Below are 7,960 nucleotides of genomic sequence, written 5' to 3' on the forward strand. Positions count from 1 at the left end.
TGGCGAGAATCTTTGTCTTCTTGACGTTGAGCCTTAGTCCATACTGAAGGCTGCAGTCCTTGACCCTTCGCAGCAAGTGCATGAGGTCAAAAGTAGGCAGTTTGAATTCACTAGCTGCTGGATGAGTGAAAGATGGGAAACCTCCTATGTGATTTATATCCTCTGAAGACGCACTAAAGGATCAGTTATGAGTTGATTCTGACTCAGTAGCAACGAGTTGAGTTATTTAATGCTGCCGTAACAGAGATACCTCCAGTGGATGGTTTAACAGTCCAAATTCAGGGTTCAAGTGCTCAAGGAAGACCTTCTCTGTATCAGTTCTGAAGGAAGCTCCTTAAGCATCTGCAGGTCTCATTTTCCTGAGAGATCTCCATGTGTCCTGGCCTTCCCTATTATTAAGGAATATCTGACTAAAGGGACCTGAGTCCAAAAGTATGCACCCCACTCCTGGCAATTTCCCCCCTGGTGTTTCTAATGTCCCCCTCTCCACAGTAGCTTTCCTTTCCTTTTATCTCTCCTTTTTTCTTTTTTTTTTTCATTTTATCTCTTGAGAGAGAAAAGGTGTGACAGGCCACACTGTAGAGAAAGTCCCCTTACACAAGATCAGGACTGAGATGGGATTAAAGGATGTCTCAATCCACCTTTACTCTTCTTATAACTGTTTATCAGATCTTTGGGAATCACTATATAGCTTCCACATTGAAGTATTTTGAGGAGATACCATTCAATCCAAGAGATGCTCAAACTAAAATATTTAATAAATGTGATTATGTACTGTCCTTAGCATCTCAATGTAGCACTAGAAATTGTAAAATAATTTTCTTGTTGATATGCACACCAACTGGATGCTATGTAAATTACAGTGTGCCATATAGACAGAATCAATTTATAGCTTACCCTCTAGCAGGTTTTCAGATAGTATAATTACATGATAGGATATTGCCATCTCTTTCCTTCGAACTAACTGGTGGATTTGAGCCACCTATTTTTTGGATTGGTAGTGTAATTCCTTACCTATTAGACCACCAGAGCTCTCTATTAATTACTATTAATTTTGTTAGCTTACTTTTTTCAAGTGTCCTCTCTGCACTTAAAATATATTTAGTAATTTTCATGTCTTAAAAGTCTGACGATGAGAATTTAGAGTTATCTAAGAAAATAAATTTCAATAAATGAACCAGTGTTTATAAAATCTTTTGGTTTGGATTTTTCTCTGTGTTTTAAGAGTTAACCTAAGTAAGAGTTGGGTGGGGGTTTTTGGTTGTTTTTTTTTTTTAACTCAGTGCATTTTATTTACAAAAGAAAAACAATAAAGGAAAAGTCTGAAGCAAATCGGCTCTGTACACAGAAATGAAGGTAGAAATCTTGGGGCTTCGTAGGGTGGTCTGCAGAAGAGGGAAGGGTTTGGTGCCAGAGAAGCTGAAAGATCCCAGCCTCTACCTGGCTTCCCAACCTCCAGCCCTACCCTTCCCAAAGGCCTGCAATTGGATTTTCCTACTGCCCACTCTGGACAGAAGGCTTTCCCAGGAGCCCGAGCTCCCCGCTGAGGAGGGCTGGAATGGAAGAAGATACCAAGACCCAGGAGTCCACCACATCCCTCACTGTGGTGCAGTCTTGGCAACCACAGCCCGGATGAGGGCAATGAGGTCCTGGTTAATGAGGAAGACAAACGGTAGACTGGCAATCTCCACCACAGAGTTGTTACTGAGGCGCCATTTGGAGCCACACGGCACAGGCCGTCCATTGATGTAGATGGGCTGCTGGCCCTCAATGGCAATGAAGAAATCACTATTGTTTTTCAGTTTAATCATACCTTGCTTCCGGGAGGTCTTACAGGCTGGCCCCTCTAGAGACAGGTCCACTTCAGTCTGGTTATCCTTGGTCGGTCTGCCCAGGGTGATCTCTCGGGAGTGCATCAGGTACCATGCCATTGGCCCCGCAGCACTGCCAGCGCCTGGTTGTCAGTCTGGAGAGCTCATGCCTGTGATACTGTCACTTACGCAGTTCCTGCTCCAGTTCCCAAATCTGATTTCTGGCACTGGTCAGCCACTATCAGCTCATGTTCCAGGACCTCGTCTCTCATATCCTTGAGTTTACTATCATCTATCAGATCTTATGCTTTGGAGAAGTTCAGTATTTGGTCTCCCTTGGGCAGTGGCTGCACTGTTTGGTCCTCCAGCAAGTAATACTGCTTCATAAGCTGCTAGTGGGCTTGCGGAGCCGTGGCAGTCTGGGCCAGGTAGAAGGCATCAGGGTGTCTGTGTACAAGGTCCTGGAAGTCCTCCAAGGTGGGTTGGCTGGTTAATACCACTTTACTTAGCAACTGTTCCTCAGTCATGCTGAACAGGGCTGTGCTCTGTATGGGAGCAATGGCTTCTGGGTGCAGCTGTTTCATGGCCTGGCAAGCCAGTTTGGAGATGACCAGGTGGTAGAGCAGGGCATACCAGCGCTCCTGGACTTCTGGAAGGGTAAAAGCAGCAGCTGAACTTCACACTTAGGTGGACAGAAGTCAGGTCGTAGGTCTGTAACACAAAGTTAATGAGCAGGAGGTCATCTGTAGGCTTCCAGCAGCCAAGATTCTTGGTTACATGAAGTGGCTGTTTGCTCTTTTTTACACGTTTGGCGAGTCCAGGTGCAGGAGCTTGACTGGGAGGCACAAGAGTGCTAGGGGCCTTGGATACCTTCTTCTTCTCACTAGAAGAAGGTTCACTCCCTGAACAGCGGCCAGGTTCCACCTCACTGGCTCCCTTTGCTCGAGTAGAGAGCTTGGCTAGGCTGCTCTCCACTAGCTCATCATCCAATTTCTTCCTCTTGATGGACCTGGAAGAGCTTTGTCATTTAGGGACGGTGCCCAAGGCCTGGGAAGAGGCTCACTTCTGTCCTGCCAGTGACTCTTCATCCTCTGAGCTATTGGCAGTGCCTGATGCCATCAGGGATGAATCTAGCAGCCCCTGAGAATCTTTGTCCATCCTCTTACAGTCCCAAAGCCACTGGTTCCAAACCACAAGGCCAGAAGGAAGGGTCCCTCAAGCTCATCCAAGGATTCTGGATGCTTGTAGAAGCTGAGAGGAGAGTCATTTCTAGGCTGGCAGCTCCGACAAATTCTCTACGGTCAAAGGAGAAGCCACTGGGTCAATGGAGGCTTCTGAGCTCAGAGCTAGACAATCTCTTCCTCCAAGTAAGAGTATTCTTACAAAAGTAAATACTGTATAAAATATATATATTGCTTGTCCTGTCCTGAATTTTCTATTCCTACTTATTATCTGAAAATTAATTGTATTAATTTATCCTTATTGGATTACTTTTACAATTTTTAGGTTTTTTAAAATAATCTTTAGAATCCAAGAGTCTCACAAAAACATTATAATGATTTTTAACATATTCTTCACTTAGCTTTCACAAATATTAACATTTTATGTAAACAGCATACAGTAGTAAATACAGAACGATAACATTTATCTTATTTAAATTTCATCCATTAACACATTTCCCCCACCCCTAACACACTCAAAGGTTCTTTTCCCGTATATTGATTAATTTTCTAAAACAGTCTCAGTTGGTTGTCAGGTATTAGATTTACTAGGTTTTGGTTTTGTTTTGTTTTGTTTTTTAAATTATGTCTGTAATTGTAATTTCCTTACCTTGTCATGTTTTCGTCAGTTGGAATACCAGGTTCATGCTGGTCTTTTAAAACTCTGGGTTAGGAAAAGTTCCCTTGACTCTGTTTTAATAACCTATTACCGTACAACACAACATCCAAAATTTATTTACTTAAATTAGCTTCTTATTGATATGTCAGCCAGGAATTTGGAAGGCTTGGGTGGATGTTTCTTCTGCTCCATGTGGAACTGGCTGAAATTCCAATAGGGAACTCCAGTGGCCTACTAGTCAAGGAATTGTGTTGTCAGCCCAAAGGTAAGTAATTTGAATCTACCAGCTACTCTGCAAGAGAAAGACAGGCAATTTCCTACCACATGATTTACAGTCTCTGAAAGACTCATTGGCATTTTCAGTAATAATGGAATGCAAAATGTATGAAGTATGAATCTAGGAAAATCGGAAGTTGTAAAAAAATGAAATCTAACAGATAAAAATCAACATCCTAGGCATTATTGAGCTGAAACGGACTGTTTTGGCTATTTTTATCAGTGGCAGGTCAGCTATGAGTCAATTCTGATGAGACAGCATGTAACATTCTACTAGAAAATGGACTTGGGCAGGAAGTCAAAGTAAATTTCAATCACATGTATTGTTTTTTGGTGTGTATCTATAGAAACTCTCCAGATAAACCTTTTATCATTAAATAATCTAGACTGAGTTTCTTCCCCACATGGTAGTTGGTTGCCAAGAATAAAAGTAGAAGTTACCACACCTCTTAAAAGGAGTGTCTGAATGAGATATGAGAGGGCAGTTGCACAGAGGTACCTTGGGCTGCCCTCTGCACTTGCCTTGGATAGAGAATGCAGCAGTCAGGTGGAAACTGGCCTGTGGGTGGCCATGCTGTACACCAAAAAGAACAATTACAGACATTAAGAGATATGGGCAGCACTCAGGTGAGTTTCCCACAGGGCTATGTTAAGACCATAAGAAGATGAAGGACATTAAGAAAGGCAAGATTTCCTGCAGCACAGGGCCAGAAAGGATTCCTGGGAAAATATTTTCCCTCCCATATAGGAAAACACTGTAAGTCTGCAACTAATTTATAGCATCATAAAGATAAAGAACTGTCAACCATCTACACTGATACAATATAAATTTCCTAACATATATCAAGAAAAATGTCACATAATGTCAAGAATCTACATTTTGCAGATGATGCACCATTACTTGCTAAAACTGAGGAAGACTTGAAGTGCCTGCTGCGGAAGGTCAAGGGCTGTAGTCTTCAATATGGGTTGAAGTTCGATATCAAGAAAACAAAGATTCTCACCACTGGGCCAACTGGCAATACCATATTAGATGGAGAAGAGATTGAGGTTAATAATTACCACTTGCTCAGATCCACAATCAACACACTGCAGTCAGGAAATCAAAAGATGAACTGCATTTGGGAAAATCTGCTGTCATGGACCTCTCCTGAGTGCTGAAGAGCAACGATGTCAGTCTAAATACAAAGCTGCACCTAATACAGACCATGGTCTTCTCAATTACTTGTTATGTTTCAGAGAGTTGGACAATGAATAAAGATGATAGAAGATTAAATGCCTTTGAGTTGTGGTGCTGGAGAAGAATCTTGAACATACCATGGGCCTCCAAGAAAACAAGTAAGTCTATCTTGGAGATGGTGAAACTGAGTTTCTCTTTGGAGGCTAGGATTTTGAAGCCGCCTTATGTACTCTGGGAATGTGGCCAAGAGGGACCAGTCCTTGGGAAAAAGACATCATTCTTGGAAGGGTGGAGGGACAGTGAAGGACAGGAATATCCCAGATGAGATGGATTGATACAGTAACTGGTGTGTGTGGGGGGAGTAAGTGTGTTAGAGACAGTAAGACTGACTCAGGATAGTTCAGACTTCACAGCTGTTGTGCACACATTTGCTATGAGTCACAGGTGACTCAACAAGCATATAAAAAAACACAATGTGAAGAAAGCAGCAGGCAGCTCCAAACATTGTGAAAAAACAAAACATGCCTTCTCTTTACAAAGCAGATCATATTGCAGATCCAATGAATAATCCAGAGATAGAAGAAATATATTAACATGGAGTTATATGAACAAGTACTGAAGAAGGTACAAATAATGGAAGAAAGAATGGAAACTATAAACAAAGCAAATCAATACTCCAGAGACAGGGGATCAGAAGAAATATATAGATGTGGGGATTATATGAACAGCTACTGAAGAAGGTACAAATGTTGGAAGAAAGAATGAAAGCCATAAATAAGGTAAATACTTCAGAGACAGGGACCCAGAAGAAATATACTGATTTGGAGGAACACAAGCAACTATTAAAGAAACCACAAAAGATGGAACAAAGAATTGAACATATCAATAAAGAGATACAAGAATTTAAAAAAGATCTTCACAAGACAGAGAAGGTAGAGCCAACACAGTACTGGAAATAACAGACATGTATGAAAATGCAAAACAGAATATCAAGACAGAATTGGCAGAAGTTTCTAACATGCTAGAGGGACAGAATAGCAGAACAGAAGAAATAGAACAAAGAGTCAGCAAACTGGAAGACAAGAACTCAGTGGGAACATACCAGGAGTGAAAACAGAAATGAGATGAAAAGGAAAGGAAGAAAACATTAAAGTCATGTTGTTGTTGTTGTTGTTGTTGTTGTTGTTGTTGTTGTTAAGTATCATCAAGTCAAGTACAGTTCATAGTGGCCCTATGAACAGCAGATCTCAAACTTATTCTATCCTGCACCATCTTTAAACTTCCTGACACACTAGAGCCCATTGTGGCAGCCACTGTGTCAATCTGCTTGGTTGAGGGTCTTCCTCTCCTTTGTCAGCCCTCCACCCTTCCAAGCATCATGCCCCTCTCTAAGGAATAGTCTCTTCTAGCAACATGTCCAAAGCATGTGAGGTGAAGCCTCATCGTCCTTGTCTCCAAAGAGCACTCCAGCTGCACCCTCTCCAAGATATATTTATTTGTTCTTTTGGCAGTCTATGAGATGTTCAGTGCTCTTCTCTAACACTTCTTCTGTCATCCTTAATCATTGTCTAGCTCTCAGATGCATAACAAATGATGTGAAAGACTATGACCTGAATCAAATGCACCTTAGTCCTCAAACTGACATTATTACTTTTCAAAAATTTGTAAAATTTCCTGACTTCAGACTTTCCCAATGCAATATGTCACCTGTTTTCTTGACTGCTGGTACCAAGAGTGTCAATTGTGGAAGCAAGTAATATGAAGCTGTTGACAGTTTCAATCTTTTCTCCATCCATCATGATGCTGTCTACTGGTACAATGTTAAGAATCTTGTCTGAAGCAGCTGGATTCCAGAAGGTAAGTTATCTTGATTTAATTAACAATCAGATATAAAGCTGATTTGGTTCTTTTTATTTTATTAAGCTGATTGGTCATGTCAAGATTAATTTGCGATTAGAGTTACATATGAAATTGGAAGTTCATTGTGTTTGAGGAGAACATTGCTCTATTTAGCACAACACTTGTCTGTCAGTTTGCTATACTGAGATAACTTGTTGGTTACTGTGATACTGAAAGCTGTCCCACTGATGTGTTGAATGCCATAAGGATTACCCATGATAGGCAGGTTTTAGTAGAGCTCCCAAATTAAGACGGACTAGAAAGCAGGATTGGCCATTAACTTCTTAAATAAAAGGCCTTTGAAAAGTTTATGAACGGTAGAGAAATGGGCATTATTACTTCTCAATAATTTGGAAAGGTCCCTAACTGCAGATTTTCCCAGTACAATACGTCTCTTGATTTCCTGACTGCTAGTATCAAGGATGTTAATTGTGGGTCCAAGTAAGATGAAGTTGTTGACAGTTTCAATCTCTTATCCATCCACCATGAATTTCCCTTATTTGGAGCTTCTTGTCTGAAGGAGTTAGATTCCAGAAGGTAATTTGTCTTGACTTAATTAACAATCAGGTGTAAGCTGATTGATTGTATGTTTTTTTTGGGTGATGTTTGGTTGGTTTTGTTTTTTTCGTGCTTCGACAAATTATTTCATTTTTCTGACCCTTAGCTTCTCTGTGGTTGTTGTTAGCTGCTATTGAGTCAATTTTAACTCCTAACGATCCATTGTGACACAGACTAGAACTTCATGAAAAAATAAGTTCTCCATAGGATTGGTTGTTTTGATTTAATTAAGCTAATTGGTCATTTTCCTGCTTCACCATCCAGCAGGATACCCATCCACTTCTACTCCCTCCCTTCACATCTATCTCCCTTTCACCAGCCCTCCATCTAATAACTTATATATGAAGCTTCCATGGCTTCTGTGATTTCAAACACATCAGCTGATGGTAGTTCCTTA

At 40.9% G+C, this 7,960-nt stretch overlaps 1 pseudogene; it reads right to left on the bottom strand.

Moving 5' to 3' along the window:
* Window positions 1-1,598: 1,598 nt before the first annotated feature.
* Window positions 1,599-2,969, bottom strand: LOC102863895 (annotated as a pseudogene).
* Window positions 2,970-7,960: the final 4,991 nt, after the last annotated feature.

This window comes from Elephantulus edwardii, unplaced genomic scaffold, assembly GCF_000299155.1.
Source record: "Elephantulus edwardii isolate Elephantulus edwardi_28Jun2011 unplaced genomic scaffold, EleEdw1.0 scaffold00357, whole genome shotgun sequence".
NCBI classification, from domain to species: Eukaryota; Metazoa; Chordata; class Mammalia; order Macroscelidea; family Macroscelididae; genus Elephantulus; species Elephantulus edwardii.